At 42.0% G+C, this 16,909-nt stretch overlaps 1 protein-coding gene across 2 annotated transcripts in view; it reads right to left on the bottom strand.

Annotated features, from left to right (window-relative positions):
* TRIM2 (tripartite motif containing 2) overlaps nt 1-15,865 on the bottom strand; it is a 252,202-nt gene extending 236,337 nt beyond the window's left edge. The window contains exon 1 of one of the 2 annotated variants that reach the window (XM_068278948.1): nt 15,689-15,865. The gene's annotated coding sequence lies outside the window, so the exon portion shown is untranslated. Of the gene's footprint in view, nt 1-3,903; nt 3,995-15,688 lie in introns of those variants that run through there. The other variant, XM_068278941.1, reaches the window with a different exon arrangement.
* Between the last annotated feature and the right edge of the window lie 1,044 nt (nt 15,866-16,909).

The following is a 16,909-nucleotide window of genomic DNA, read 5'->3' on the forward strand; positions in this document are numbered from 1 at the left end:
TTTTGCGCATTAACGTTTGCCTTCGCGTGATAACGCAAATCTATCGTGCGAACGCTGCCGTTAACGTGCAAAAAATGTTTTTGCGATTTTTTGCGCGCGATAACCGTTATCACGCAAAATTTTCACGCAAAGCACTTTTCACAGCGTGAATCAAGTCCATGGTGTGCACTAAAATGGATACAATAAAACACAGGCTAGTGTACAAGTCCTAAGAGATGGTAGAAAGTTCTGTATTACTTACGGTATATAAAGTTTGAGGAAATGGCACGACCTGATGACATGAAGAAACAGCAGATAGCCAGGGATTTGAGGGCTAATGCTGGGAATACACAATGCGTTTTTTCGCCAGATAGATGGTTCGCTAGATAATTTCCAACATGTCCGCTCTTACTTTCGATCGCTGTACCGCTTGATTTCTCATAGAAGTGAATGGAAATTGATAAAAAAAAAAAGATAAGAGAATCGAGCTGGAAATCGAGCAGAAAAAGGAATCGAAAATTGATCGAACAGGAAATCGACCCAAAAAACGCATTGTGTGTACCCAGCATAAGAGATAGATGTGGGAGCCATCAGCATAAAAGTGATACTGAAAATTAGCATATCAATTCCCCAGACTGTGAGTGAAGAAGGAGAAGAGCAGGGATGAAAGAACAGAACCTTGTGGTACAACAAAACACCGTCGCTGTGGGAAGAAGTTATAACTGTGGTAGCAGACAGTAAAAGAACTATCAGACAAGTAAGAGGAAAGGCAAGAATGTGGTACACCATTGATGCCTAATGATGAGAGTCTGGAGAAGCAGAGTGGGATTAGAAACCAGACTATGCAACAAGTGTAACATTATATGTTACACTAGACAACATTTATGGGAATTACAGTAGAGAATAATTCTATAAAGACACAGAGTAATAATACGCATTATTTTTCCCAAGCAGGACATTCTGTTCAAAACCTAAGCCTTCTTTCACACAAAAGTGGCTCTTTTTCCCTGTTTTGGGAATTATTTTTTACAGTTTCCCCATTGAGAATTTGTAATTTTGCCAATAGGAAATCAAGCACCAAATACCATAAAAAGGACACATGGATAGGCATTGCAGTTAGGTGATTAAAAACTATCACAGAGAACACATGGGAGGCGGGGAACATGTTCTAAATGTGCATTTCTATTGTGTTGTTCATGTAGTGGCTATCCAGTGTCCTGTATTAATCTTAATAGTCTTTGTACTGTGTTTCCATACAAATAAGTGAATAGTATGGGGATGCAAGGAACATGTTTAGTGAAGATGATTGAAACATGGCAAGAGTTGGTGGATGTATGACTTTTCCATCAGTAGTGATCGAATTGCAGAATTTTGTTCCTGCACGTCAGAATTCAGCAGAAATCTGGCCAAGAATCAATCTAATCACTGGAATTGTACCTCTCAATGCAGTGTAGCACTTTGCGGCTGTCGATCCGTAGCTGCTACTCCTCTCACTGCTCAAAAACATTTACTGCTGTGTGATAATCACCCTTTTGAAGGATAATCTGCCCTTAACAAGAAACTGATAAATTATGGAAAATGTAATGTACTATAAAGATTAATGTGCTTCATCATCATCTTCTTATTCTGAGATCACATATAGTGATATGCAGCAACTATTGTACCCAACTGAAATGGAAATAGAGGAACTATCACTGTTGGCTTTTTTGAATGTTGCCGTCATTCCAGTGGCCTAGCTAAGAAGCTATGGGCCCCAGCCCAGTGCAAGTTTTACAGCCCCCCCTTCCCCAGCACTCTATACATAACAATTGATTCGGCGCAGCAAAACCTGCCAAGGACAACCACTGTGACAGAGGTGCAAGAAGGGGATGAGGAGCAGTTTGTTAATTAGTTACCATTTCAGGACGTAGATCATAGATTATACATCCTAATTAATACTGCTGTAGGTTTTAGGATGTAGAATCTATGTCCTGCATAAAAAACCGCCGCCGCACATGCACTTGGTCGTGAACGCTCGTGCACGTGCATCGTCCTGTGAATAATTGTTGCTAGTAAATAGCAACAATAATTCAATAAAGTTAGACAAAAAAAGAAAAAAGTTAAAAAAAAAAAAATTAAAGTGACCTGATCCCAATAAAATAAAGTTGTTTTTTTTAATCCCCAGTCAAGTTGTAACCCAAGCTTAGCCTATTAACCCGCTGTTAACCTCCTGCAATACCTATACCTGTTTATAAACTTTTCATGACTGCAGCCTGTAGTGGTGATTGGATGTGATCGCTAGGGCGAAAGTTTGGAGTCCCAATGCGCTACACATATATCGTTATGCCGTTGCCTAGCAATGCATCTGTACAGCACTATGGCCCCCCAGGAAAGGCATCCAATCGCTACAGATGCGCAGGCTGGGGATAACGGTCTGCCAAATGCATAGCTGGTAATAAAATATGGCATATGGGATATCATTTTACCTGGGATGGGCCAAATAATTCATTTTTATATTTCTATAACTGTGGGACATGTCATGTGAAAATTAGGAAGGGTGAAAAATGGAAAAAATGTGTATCTTCTGCATTTATGCCTAATTACTATAAAACAAAATAGTTTTGGGAGAAAAAATATTACCCAAAGAAAGCCTAGATTGTACTGACCCCCCCCCCCCCCCCAAGATATATATTACTATGATGGTATGAGTAATTAATAAGTTACCGCTGTATCAAAGCGACACAGCAAAAGTGTCAAATATGTCAGGAACCTTAAAGGAAACCAGAGAGGAATAATTAAAAGTTATTTATACATATCTGGGGCTTCCCGCAGCTGCAGAAACCCTAATCGCTCCCACGCCGCGGTCCTCAGCTTCCTCCGTTCGCCGGTGCGGGTCCCGTCCTTCCAGGGGGCGTGGCCAGCCTACGCCAGTGAAGTGCGCTGTTTGCGTATCTCTCCAGCAGCCGCTGGAGAGGTACGCAAGGAGCGCACTTCAGCTACGATCGACTGGCCAGTCAGGCTGAAGTGACGGGACCCGCACCGGCGAACGGAGGAAGCTGAGGACTGTAGCGTGGGAGCGATTAGGGTTTCTGCAGCTGCGGGAAGCCCCAGGTATGTATAAATAACTTTTAATTATTCCTCTCTGGTTCTCTTTAAGGTGTTAAAATAATGGGACTCAAACTGGTTAATGATTACTATTATTCAAAGCATCTATACAAAGTGATCATTAACAGCAAAGGACCAATAAAGAGCTAATATTATAATTGAGAGAGCGCCCCTCGTGGGGCCCCTCTGGCCTAAGGGCCCAATGCAGTCACAAGCTCTGCATCCACTATTGCTACAGCACTGTGTCATTCGTATCCTACAGCTTCCTTTTTGTTCATTAATTCCACACCCAAGACTGCAGCCTGGGAAGTTAGACGTCCCAACATAAATGCTTTTTTGGGTGAGTGACTCATCAATGAGCATCATGGAACTAGCAACTTCTGAAAGGAGATCAGAAAGGGCAGTTCTTATGTCTTTTATCATGCTAGGTCTCTTTACAATCCTAAAAGCTTAAATCCATCTGCACTCCATAGGTTACTGTACAGGAATTCAAATAATCTCACAACTAAATTGCTGTCTGATCGTAAATCAGTTCCTACATCACAGAGAGGGATGACAAACACACACTTCTGAAGAAGAGGACCACACCATAACTCATTATTACATTGCTATATATCTGACAAACATCTCTACATTAGACAAACCACAACTTACGAAGAATGCATATCTGGTCTACCTGTGCTCATCTTCTGTCAGTCTGCTTTTCAACCTCCATCACATATGCATACACACATAATACAATAGACCTATAGACCTATGCCTAACATAACCATTATAGGAAGCATGTCAATATGCAGCAACTATATTATCCATTCAAGAAAAAAAATTAAATTTATTTACCGTAGCTATACTGCATGCAGTGCAAAGCAATGCTCAAAGAATAGGAGAGTGTGTTCTGGGATGCTCAGCAATGGTCTGCAGTGCTCTATGACTCTGGGTATATCTATAAAATGAGCAGACACAAAGTTTGCTTTCATTCACATTACATATTCAGTGCTCTGCAGCTAAGGGCTCTGCCTCCCAGAGAATGCACCCAGCAGAATGGCAGGGCTGCCTTAGTGACATCCAATCCTGCGCATGCTGCTGCTGTTACGTGTAGCCACTCTCTCATTGCCATTCACCTCGTTTCCCTCCAAGGCACCTGTCTCAGTAGGAAACAGTTGCCACGGAAACTGCAGATGGAGGAATTTTCCTCCCAGAAACAGTTGCCCTGGAAACAGCCTAATGCACATGAGCCAGACTTCCATATTGTACACAATACCTATAGACGCCTATTAACCCATTCCTGGTGGGGTAAGGATGAAAGTAATTAGCACAATGAAGGATGCAACAGAGCTACTGTTGGTTTATGTCGAGCCTTGACCATGGGGCAATATAGGATATTGTGAAAAAAATGCTTATAAAATAATAAGAACATCATCTGTATGAAGATAAAACAGGGAAATTATGAAAAAAGAGGATATGGTATTTCTGTAAGCAATTCATAGATTATGATTAGTAGTAGTAGTAGTATTACTATTAATAATTATAATATTTTTATGAGAAAACTCTTTCAATAGAAGCTGTCCTGAAGAATTTTGGGAGTCATCATTTCTACCTTTTTGCTAGTTCCAGGCATTTATAGCAATCCTAAGGCATCACTACTTCTTGACCTATAATGTATACCTGAAACAATTACACTTAGTAAATGCATCTGATATTTTTTTCTCATCATCTGGAAATCAAAAATGCTAAGGAAATTCATGGAAAAATAAATCAGCATCCATGTAACATGTGTAGAAGTGCCCTAGGCTCCTTCAGCAAGAGAATTGGAGCAAAGATGCATTTGTTAACACCTCCTCACCCCCCCCCCCCCTTTTTTTTTTTTTACTAAGCGCGTGTACTTTACAAAGTACATTATAGTTTAGATTTTTTTTACAAATATATTGGACTGACTGAATGAAATCTAATGGGAACTTGCTGTCTGTTTGAATGCAAGATCTGAGGCCAGAACTATAACTGCAGTACTGGTTTGATGTGACTTTGATCTGGATAAATTATTGCATTCATTTGAATATGTCTCAAAGCTTGAGAAAGGTGATGGGGAGTGCTGATTAAAATTCTTGTTTATAAAGACAACTTTCTCTATTTTGTTTGACCAGCAATAATTTGTTTTGCAACCAATAAAGTTGTCAGTTAGCTTCACTGAAATGTAAATATGTCTTCATGTTTAGGTTTGTTTTTTTCTGTGCTGTGTTTAATGTATTAGAGCAAAAATATATTTCTGAGATTCATACCACTTTAGGACCTGCCATTTCTGTATTATGCCTCCAAACACTGTACCATTTGATGTAACAGCCTCTGAAACCAGTACATACTGTGACACCGGGCTCAGTGGTTAGAAGGGCAGGCCTTAGCTGGAGATTGGAGGCTTTGTTGTATAGACTGGGGCTCCCTACGTTCTCAGAAAATCACCTCAGGATGATCAGAGATACAAACGAGTAGCACAAAGTGCATGCACTCTGACAGTGGTACTGATTTCTTTATGTTTTAACTAGTGCAAATATATGGAACTTACCAAACTAGGATGCACCTAATAAGGATAAAATTTATATTAAAAAAAGAAAAAAAATGAATTAAAATATAATAACAGTTATTCGTTTTCTCATAAGAATGGCCATTTACCAAAGTATAATTGTAATTGTATATTGCAAATGTGTATAGCTGAGCGTCTCATTAACTGTTTTTAAGCACATAATAGACCTGAAGAAGAGATGCCCAAGAAAACAAGTTACCTGGCAGTGCTGTAATAACGTTTACAACTTTATGTTTTTTGGTAAATGGTCATTCTTGGGAGGTAAGTGATACCTTGCCATGGAATTTTAAATGGGTTCTTTTTTTTTTAGATTTTTATTTTAATCCTTTTTGGGTGCCTTCTACATGTTTCATAGTAGACCTGGTTAAATTAGGCACGTTAGCCTTTGGATTTCCTCCATCTAACAAACCCTTGGTTTTTCAAGAGTGACCTTCACCCAGCCAACCCCAAAGCCTCAGTAGGGCACTCTAACATTCCCCACGTGCCAATGGAATGGTTGTTTGGATGACTGTCAGGATTTGTGAGCAGGGCCGCTTCAAAGCTGCAATGGGACCCAGGGACAAAAGTAACCCCAACCTGCCCACAAAAGCAAATTCACCCCCCAGGGCCCCCGAGCCAGCACATGTTATTACATAATTACAAATTAAGATGAGACCAGCGCGGATGAAGACGGGGAGCACAGACTAATGGAGCAGTGCGCTGGGACAGTTAAAGAGACACTGAAGCGAATTTTTTTTTTATGATATTATGATTTGTATGTGTAGTACAGCTAAAGGCCCATACACACGTCGGATTTTTGTGAACGACCCGTCGTTTGAACGTTCCGTCGTTCAGTCGTTCGCACGTCAAATCCGACGTGTGTACAGACTATCGTTCGGGTGATAAGACTGGTTTCCAGCGATCCGCCAACCAGTCTTATCACGCGAACTATAGTCCGTACACAGGTCTGATTCTGCGTGCGAACGACTGAACGACGGAACGTTCAAACGACCCGTCGTTCAGAAAAATCCGACGTGTGTATGGGCCTTAAGAAATAAAACATTAAGATCAGATACATCAGTCTAATTGTTTCCAGTACAGCAAGAGTTAAAGGGAACCTTAACTGCTGCGGAAAAATAAATTCACTTACCTGGGGGCTTTCCCAAGCCTCCTGCAGCCGTCCTGTGCCCGCGCCGGTCCTTCGGTGCCCTCCGGTCTCCCTCCGCCGCTAAGTTTCGATTTCGGACGACTGCCAGTCGTCCTGGGGCCTCTTCCGCATTCCTGGTCGTAAACTGCAGTAAAGCGCGTCCGCATGACGCGTTTGGCGTCATGCGATGACGCGTGTGGCGTCATGCGGACGCGCTTTACTGCAGTTTACGACAAGGAATGCGGAAGAGGCCCCAGGACGACTGGCAGTCGTCCGAAATCGAAACTCAGCGGCGGAGGGAGACCGGAGGGCACCGAAGGACCGGCGCGGGCACAGGACGGCTGCAGGAGGCTTGGGAAAGCCCCCAGGTAAGTGAATTTACTTTTCCGCAGCAGTTAAGGTTCCCTTTAAGAAACTCCAGTTGTTATCTCTATGCAAACAAGCCATTAAGCTCTACGACTTTTAAAGTCGTGGAGAGGGCTGTTATCTGACTTTTATTATCTCAACTGTTACTTAACTGTTTACTTTTTCTCTGCCAGATGAGAGGTCATTAGTTCACAGACTGCTCTGAAAGAATCATTTTGAATGCTGAGTGTTGTGTAATCTGCACATATTATAGAATGATGCAATGTTAGAAAAAACACTATATACCTGAAAATACTGAAAATAAAAATATGAGAATATTTTCTTTGCTGCTAATCTTCTAGTAATTATTCATAGTACACAACCAATTCACTATATCATTTTTTTTCCCGCTTCAGTGTCTCTTTAAGTTTCCTGATACCTCCACGTCTCCATACTTCCTGGGTTAGCTCCTCCCCTCTAACCCCTATAGGACCCGTACAAAGCTATAAATAAAGGATATGATCCCACTACCCTCATTCTCTTTTTTGTCCTCAGACACTATAGGATCCGTGGTTTGGTAGATATGTTGTACAATTTTCTATCGGCTATACTTTCATTACTCTTTAACGATTGTTTACCTATTGCTCATTGAGCACCTTACCCCATGCCAGGTTTTTTTTTTCAAATGTTTTTTCCTGGTAAATAAGAGGGCCTTTGGCTACTAAATGCGCCTGTATAGGACCTCTTAAGGATCATAGAAGGCGTTTATACAGGCTAAAGGCTTGTGGGGATTCCTGTGTGCCCGTTTTGGGTGCGCTTTAGCCTACCTGTGGGCTCCTGTGCGTGTATCTTTTAATATGGCTCCTTGGTCGGGCTCTTGGGTCGCGCTGACTTAGGAGATTGCTATGGCGGCGGCGCTTCTTCACTTCCGGGTGCGCGTCCTAGGCGTCCGGAAGTACGCATCTGCGCATGTGCATCATGCCGCGCATGGTAGAGACTCGGGAGAGTCTAGCGGCGGACATGTTGCGTGTGGGCAAACGTGCCCTCTTCTTGCGGCTACGGCTGCACGCACAATAAGCGCGCTAGGCGGTGTATTTAAGGGCAGTAAGATCCGCTCCTCAGAGAGAGAGGAGTGGGTTACTGCTGCTCTGAGAGTTCTCCAACTACATTCTTTTTTTGGTGGAAAGAGGCTGCAGCTTGTATGAATCAGTAAGTGAGCATCCAAAGTTTTCTTACACTACTCATATTGCAGCATACACAAAACTTTCTGCATGTTATAGTAATAGTTGCCTTGTTGGACTGGAAGTAATTAGGTGTTTCTAATATTCCCCACAGTGAATCCCGCCGACAATATTGATCCTGGTCCGTCAGGGTAAGGTTTTAATGTTTTAAAGGGGCCTTATATTAAAAAAAAAAAAAAAAAATTTAATATATGTATATATATGTATATATCAAATCTATTGGAAGCAATTAAATTATTGCTTGTATCTCACAGAGCACATAAGGATGATGCTGGATCAGGCTCCAGTAGACCAAAGTCCACAGTGCGTGCCGTAGATAGCGCCTCTCAAGGAACATCGGGGTGAGAAAAAAAAAAAAATGTTTTAAATAAACTTAAAAGCAGATCCGTCCTTTCAACAAGTGAAGCAATTAATTATTGCTTTTATCTTGTAGAGTGCGCAAAGTGGGGCAAGATGAGTCAAGATCTAGCAGAACCAGGTCAAGGTCAAAATCAAGATCGAAAAAGCACAAATCGAAGAAGCATCATCACAAGTCTTCTAGATCCAGATCAAGATCTAGATCACGCTCCAGAAGAAGGAGATACTCGTCTAGATCAAGTCATTACCACCATTATAGGAGCAGATCACGTTCTCCTACACACAGACATTTACCGAGTAGCAATCAGTGTTGGGCATGTCCAAACCCTGCTATGACGGATAAGACTGTTTGTGAATCATGTTTCAGTCAATTGGCTAGAACGCAGGAAGCCAAGTCCGAGGATATATCGGAGATCATAAGAAAGGTTGTGAGGGAAGAGGTAACGGCACACTCTTCAACATCTCTTCAATCCACACAAGAAGATGTCTTGGAGTCTGACCAAGGGGAAGATGATGAGGCACCCTGCCTATTTGACTTTAAGCTTACCAGCCCATTCATAACAGCAATAAAGGAGGCCCTTGAGTGGACAGATCCTCCAGGAGAGGAAGAACAGAATAAAGAGTATTACTCACACTTAACGAAAAAACCGAATACATTTCCAATTATGAAGGAAATAAAAAATATAATATTAGAAGAGTTCAAGAAAGTGGAGAGCAAAGCTTCAATTCAAAATCGTTTTTCTAAATTATACCCTGTGAAGGATGAGGAAGTGCCTTTTCTTCAAAATCCACCATCAATTGATGCCTCGTTATCTAGATTGGTAAAACACGTTACGTTACCCAAAGAGGATTCGGCCATCTTTAAAGATGTCTTGGATAGAAGAGTGGACAGTGACCTAAGAAGATCATATCTGGGTGCAGGGGCCACATGTAAACCAGCCATTGCCCTCACCTCGGTTGCAAAGGCCTTGAAGATTTGGATAGACAATATAGAGCAAGCAATCCTGGAAGACAGGGATAAAATGGAAATCATATCCGCCATGGAGGATTTAAAGATCTCTGCAGATTTTATAGGGGAAGCATCCATGGACATTCTAAGATACCTCTCTAGAATCATGATAAATTCAGTAACGGCTAAGAGGGCAATGTGGCTGAAGCCATGGCGAGCAGACCTAAGCTCTAAACAAAGTTGGGTAAAGATACCTTATGATGGAGTATGCCTCTTTGGAAGTGAGATGGACAAGGCGATCTCTAGAGTCACTGGTGGCAAATCAGGGTTATTACCACAGGATAAACCACAGAAAAGAAATTTCTCAACAGGGAGAAGACAGCAGAATACCCGATTTAGAGACTCCAAAGCCTATAGACCAGGAAGGCCTTTTAGAAATAACTGGAAAAGCTCACAAGCCTCGCTGGCAAGGTCACTCAAGTCTAGTATTCAGAATGCAGGACAAGCAAAGCAGTCTTTTTGAAGGTACGCCCACCCAGATATCCAAAGTGGGCTCTCGATTGATGGAATTCAAGGATGTTTGGGTGGAAAGGATAAAGGACGACTGGGTAACCAAGACAGTTTCTACAGGGCACAAGTGGAAATTCCGATGGCGCCCCAGAGACAGATTTCTGCAAACTCACATCTCCAAGAATCAGCAGAAGGCAGACACATTAAGAGATTATGTGAATTCCTTGCTAGATCAAAAGGCAATACAGATGGTTCCTCCAGCAGAAAGAGGAAAGGGAGTTTACTCGCAACTTTTTCTAGTACAGAAAAAGAGTGGAGGATTTCGCCCAGTTATAGATCTAAAATATCTAAACAAGGCAATAGTTATTCCAAGGTTCAAGATGGAGTCCATTCAATCGATTATCCTTGTTATTATGCCAAACGATTGGATGATGTCAATCGACCTTCAGGACGCTTACCTCCACATACCCATACATCAAACTTTTCAAAGATTCCTGAGATTCTATGTAGACAACTTACATCTGCAATTCACTTCTCTGCCTTTCGGCCTGTCTACAGCACCTCGAACATTTACCAAAGTTTTGGTGGCCGCAATTGCGGAATTGAGACTGAAAGGTATTCGAATACACCACTATCTGGACGACATCTTGATACTAGCAGACTCGGAGCAGAAACTAATTGCTCACAGAGAAACAGTGATAACGTTTCTGGAGAAATTAGGATGGATTATCAACTGGAAAAAGAGCCAAATGATTCCATCCAGGGAATTAACTTACCTAGGAGCAAGATTCAACACGACAGACAACACGGTGTCCTTACCGAAGGAAAAAATGCAGAATATCCGCAGATCGATTCAGGGAATCATGTATCGGACACAGATAGTATCGAGACATTGTCTTCAAATATTGGGTCTGATGTCATCGGTGATTCCAATGGTCAGATGGTCCAGATGGCACATGAGATCTTTCCAGTGGAATTTTCTGAGGCAATGGGACCAGTCATCCATGCATCAGAAGGTCAAACTATCAATGTCGTGCAGAATATCTCTTCTTTGGTGGATCGATCAGAAAAACCTGTGCCAGGGGTTTCCATTAGCTCCTTTCAATTGGATCATGATTACTTCGGACGCAAGTCAGACCGGATGGGGAGCTCATTGTCTACAGAAATGGGCACAAGGTCAGTGGCCGGAGAATCATCAGAGAATAGTGTCCAATATATTGGAACTGAGAGCAGCTTTTCAGGCGACCCAGGCTTTTGCGCACATGATCAGGAATTCGGCCCTATGTCTACAGTTGGACAATCGTGCTGCGGTTGCATATATTCAGAAGCAAGGAGGAACGAGGAGCTTATCATTGATGAGGGAACTGACTCCATTAATGATCTGGGCGGAGAAGAACTTACAAGCTATCAGGGCAGTTTACCTTCCAGGGAAATTGAACATTCAAGCAGACTACTTATCCCGGAATGTTGTCGACAACAACGAATGGAAATTGAATTCCTCAGTGTTCAAACAGATAATTCAATTATGGGGTCTCCCTCAGGTCGACCTATTCGCATCTCATCTCAACAACCAGTTGCCAACATTTCTTTCCAGATGCTGGGTTCCAGGGACGAGCGGGATAGACGCCTTAGTAGCCCAATGGAGAGCATCCCTAGTATATGCATTTCCTCCGGTTCCTTTAATCCTGAGATTCCTCAAGAGGCTAAAAACGGAACAGGTTACAGCAATAGTGGTGACGCCCTATTGGCCCAAGAGGCCTTGGTTTCCACTACTGATCAACATGTCTCTCTGTCCACCTCTGAAGTTATACATGGCACAGGACCTACTATCACAGAAGGAGATATACCATCAGAATCAGGAGATATTATCTCTAACGGTATGGAGATTGAGAGGAGGATCCTAACAGAAGCTGGGTTTTCCCTACCTGTGGTGAACACTTTACTAAGAGCCAGAAAAGTATCCACTAACAGATCGTATCATAGGGTATGGAGAAGATTTATAGATTTCTCATCACTGAGGGAAGTGGACTTTCTATCACCATCCATTCCTCATATACTGGACTTTTTACAAACGGGGGTGGATCTGGGCCTGAGTGTTAGTACCTTGAGATGTCAAGTTTCAGCTATTTCAAGCCTAATAGGCCATAGACTTTCAGCTGATAGACTGATTCAGTTATTTTTTTCAAGCCCTAATGAAGATCCGACCCCCTGTTAGGAAGATTCTTCCATCTTGGGATTTACCTCTCGTCTTAGACTATCTGTCATCAGAACCATTTGAACCTATCGAAACCTGCTCCATCTGGAATTTAACCCTAAAAACAACATTTTTAGTGGCTATCTCCTCTGGCCGAAGAGTGTCAGAGATCCAAGCACTGGGAGTGCTCAATCCACACATTGTTTTCTATCCCGATAGGGTAGTCCTCAGGCCTGTAATGGATTTTCTACCGAAGGTAGTTTCGGAGAAGCATATAAATCAGGAATGGACCTTACCAGCCTTTCCCAATGCAGAGGAGGGATCGGCAATCAAGCATTTGGATATCGTCAGAATCCTGAGATTCTATATAGAGGCTACAGAACCCTTCAGGAACTCTGATCACCTATTTATTTGTCCTTCGGGACCTAGAAAGGGCCAGGAGGTTTCAGCTAGAACAATAGCTACCTGGATAGTCAGGCTCATAAAGGCAGCATACAGAGCAAAGGGGGCAGAGGAGATTCCATCAACCTCTGCTCATTCAACTAGAAGTATGTCAACTTCTTGGGCAGCATCCGCAGGTGTCTCCCTTACAACGATATGCAAAGCCGCGAACTGGACATCTCCAAATATGTTCATAAGACATTACAGAATTGATCCATCTGTATTAACCTCTGTAAATTTTGGAAAAAAAGTATTGTCTGCTGTAGATAAATAATCTGCTGATCTTTTCATATAAACATAATATTTTTGCATTGTACCCACCCGTCTGGTTTATTGGTGCTAGTTATATCCCAGGAAGTATGGAGACGTGGAGGTATCAGGAAAGTCAGAAAATTTGTACTTACCTCTGTAATTTTCCTTTCCTGATACAACTCCACGTCGACATACGACCCGCCCTTAGTTTTGTTGTGTCTGAGTACTATATACAAGAATGAGGGTAGTGGGATCATATCCTTTATTTATAGCTTTGTACGGGTCCTATAGGGGTTAGAGGGGAGGAGCTAACCCAGGAAGTATGTCGACGTGGAGTTGTATCAGGAAAGGAAAATTACAGAGGTAAGTACAAATTTTCTGACTTTCTATGCTGCCAAAATCTTTGCAGGGGTCCTGGGCAGCAAAAGTCAAGGGGGACACCTGGGGGAACTTGGCAGCTCTCGGGGCCCTGAGGCAATTGCCCAGGTTGACCTTACAGTAGCGCTGGTCCTGTTTGTGAGTAACCTTTTTTATTCCCTTTACAGCAAAAATACTACACTGGTGACTCTTCTCTTTCAAATTCCTAGGCCTAGTAATGATCAATGAGATGCAAATAATTCCAAGTTCATGCATAATTATGCAAATTCTGGATGCAAATATATGCAGCTTAAAAAAAAAGGACCAATCAAGTCCCACCAAGGTTTACATTGATTTGTCCATTTTCAAGCTACATTAATTTGCATCCAGAATTTGCACAATCCTGCATCAACTTGGAATTATTTGCATCTCATTGAACATCTTTAATTAGCCCTACAATTTGGAGGTTGTGTTCATGTAACCTTAGGCTTCCAGTCGTAATGCAGTCATTCTGCAGATAATGAATTATAAGGAAGCTGCATTGCTTACTTAAGCACCTGTTAAAGAGGAGCTGTCAGGCATACTATCTCAGGAAAAAAAACCACATATATAAGTAGATAAATACTTGCTTTACTTACATAACATGTATTGCACTGTCCACGTTATGATTCCTGTGAATTTTATGAAGGGAAAGTAGAGAATCCTATTCTAGACAGTTTCCATATTTACTGTGGCTATTTTGAAGCCAGTCGTGATGTAATATCCGCCCTTAGTCTCCTCTGCCTGATTTGCCCGCCCTTCACTATAGAAAGTGCATTGTTTCAGCCTGAGAAATTTTGGCCAATCAGAGAGGAACAGAGGTGTGGGACGGTAAAACAGGAGGGAAAGAGGCTTCAGCCAATCAGGCTGCATTAGTTAAGTCTGAGGGGAAGTACAGAAGCAAAAAAAGACAACCCAGCATGCCCTGCAATTTTTCTTTCGTGTACCAAATTTTCTGTGTACCAAATAAGATTCGGGTAAACTGGGGAATGATAATTTATCAACAAGAAAAGTAATAGTAATTTTAACTTTTGGATTGCGTGATCAGCATCCTTATTACTTGTTTACCAGATAAAAATAAAGAATTGATTTTTTATTTTATGTCCGACAGTTACTCTTTAAAAGCCTTTGTATCCTTTTATTGGCTATGTACTCTTGTTAAAGCAGAACTCCTGACAAAACTGTATTTTATTATATAATGCCGAAAGCCAGCGGTACTTACTAATGATTAGCTGCATGAGTGTGCAGTGCCTACTAATAGACAACATACACACCCTGAATTCAAATCAGGTGCACCAAATTACCATTGGATGATGTTGGTTTCCATAATAGCTTACATGCAAATTATCAAGTACTTGACCCTCCCACCACAATGAGGTCATCCTCTGTGGGAGGGGTCCTACCTCTATCTCTGCTGGTACCCAATCAGAGGTGGGCTGGTGATGCACTGATCTACCTTTTTTTGCATATTAAAACTCAATTTTATATTTGGGCTGTGCTGTAAGGTATCCTTCAGCTTTCCCTCCTGCAATGACTCTCCAATACGGCAGGAAATCAGTGATATTATCATCTCTCACATTGTCATATGCGGGAATTTGTATGGAATTATTCTGTGTTGCTTTATTACCTATCTTACTTACTCGAAACAAGTTACATTTTACAGAAAGACTTGAAATACACAGGCTGCCTGTGACCTGGATAATGTATATCTGAGAGGTATTTTGAGGACACAGATTGTGTTTGGCTTGTCACTGTGATGACAGCCTGGGGCAACGAGGCTGAGTGTACAGCAGCAGGTACACTGCAACTGCTGCAGCTGTTATATGAACGATGTCGCTGAAATCCACTTATTAGCTAGTATTATATTTTCCCAAAGCTGGAAAATACATAGCAAGGGTGGTGATTTAATTTGGGGAGTAATAAAGCACAGATTTATGTTAACATACTGTTTGCCAGCTTAGGTTGACAAGTTTTATTTTCTGCCACCACAGGGGACCAAGGATGATCCTCTGTATTATATATGCAATGTGAACTCCCTCTTTACCTAGAAGAGATGGGTGTTTCCGTGGAGCTAGACTCCTTTGTTGTTCCTCTTCATCAAGCTGCAATATTACTTTAGGGATGATTACCCCATCATAGCTGTCACAGCCGTCTGCTCCTTCAAGCGTGGCATGTGAACAACTGCAGAGCTATTAAGGATATTAATAATTGAAATTGCCAATCAAAGGTCATTCATTACCTATAACCAGGCCCTTGCTTCAGCTATCTTCATTGCTTCTAGGTCAGTAACTGCTGCTTCATGTTCGTTCTTTTGGATGAGCAGCAGCCATTGCTTATTATTAAGGCTGACTTATGTGCAGTGACAGCAGGCTGAGGCTTCCTTCTGATCAGTGCCAGGTTATCCTGCTGAGGAGCTTGGCAACATCATGAAAAAGAATCATGTCCCGAAGTCAGGCTGGATGTGTTAAGGCACGCTGCCCTCCTGTTGGCATGACATAGCAGGCTGTTTGTACCGTCTGTAATGCTCCTCCATTGCCTGCAGGACACTGATCTGCCAAGAAGAACTTGAGGCAGCAGACACTTGATAGGATTTCCAGCTAATCTGAGCACAGAGTGAGAACAGATAGGATAGGGTGTGTTTACTAATCCAAGCATAATACAATCTTGGTGGAGCAGACATCAGCTTTCACATTAACTAGTCAAATTAATCTTCTTCTTAAACCTATTAAACTCAAGTACTGAAGAGGGAGCTTGTGTCATATTTGAAACTAGCACAAATATTACTATTATTTCAAAGCTGAGAATATATGTAGAGTTTGTTCTTGAAGTTCAAAATAAACCTTTGTATCTAGTTGGGGAAGGGGGTGGGTATGGTGGACCCAAATTCTAGGCTCTATTATGCTGCTGCAATCTTGACTAGGCTTATTGATTGGCACAGGCATACCAATCATGAATGCTGGGTTAGCACGGAGGATGAACTGGTTGGTGGATGTCTCAGACTCTGAGACATCCATGTTTCCTGGTGCTCAGGTCAACCCCTTCTGGTCCACCATTTTCTGTCTGATGGGGAAAGGGTCATGCTTTTGACCTCAGGCAGACTTTGAATTCTCCTGATCTTGATGTGTGAGTTCCATTTAAACATCTCTTGACAAAGATTTGTAGTTCTGGGTTGCACAGGTCTTTTTCCCCATTCAATCGCTAGTATTTGGGGGAGGGCCCAATTTGTAGCACTCTATCCCTTATGCATGCTCTTTTTAATGAATCGGAGCCCTCATCCTCAGCCTACAAAGGTAAATGGGAAAGAGACTTTGGTTTGTTTTTTAGTGATCAACAGTGGAGGAAAATCTTCATCTTCACCCATAAGTCGTTTAAATCCTCCAGGAGCCAACAGGCGGGTTATAACATTTTCACAAGGTGGTACTCAACACCTTCCAGACTCTACAAGATGTTTCCTGGCACT

Source organism: Hyperolius riggenbachi, chromosome 1 (genome assembly GCF_040937935.1).
Source record: "Hyperolius riggenbachi isolate aHypRig1 chromosome 1, aHypRig1.pri, whole genome shotgun sequence".
NCBI lineage: Eukaryota > Metazoa > Chordata > Amphibia > Anura > Hyperoliidae > Hyperolius > Hyperolius riggenbachi.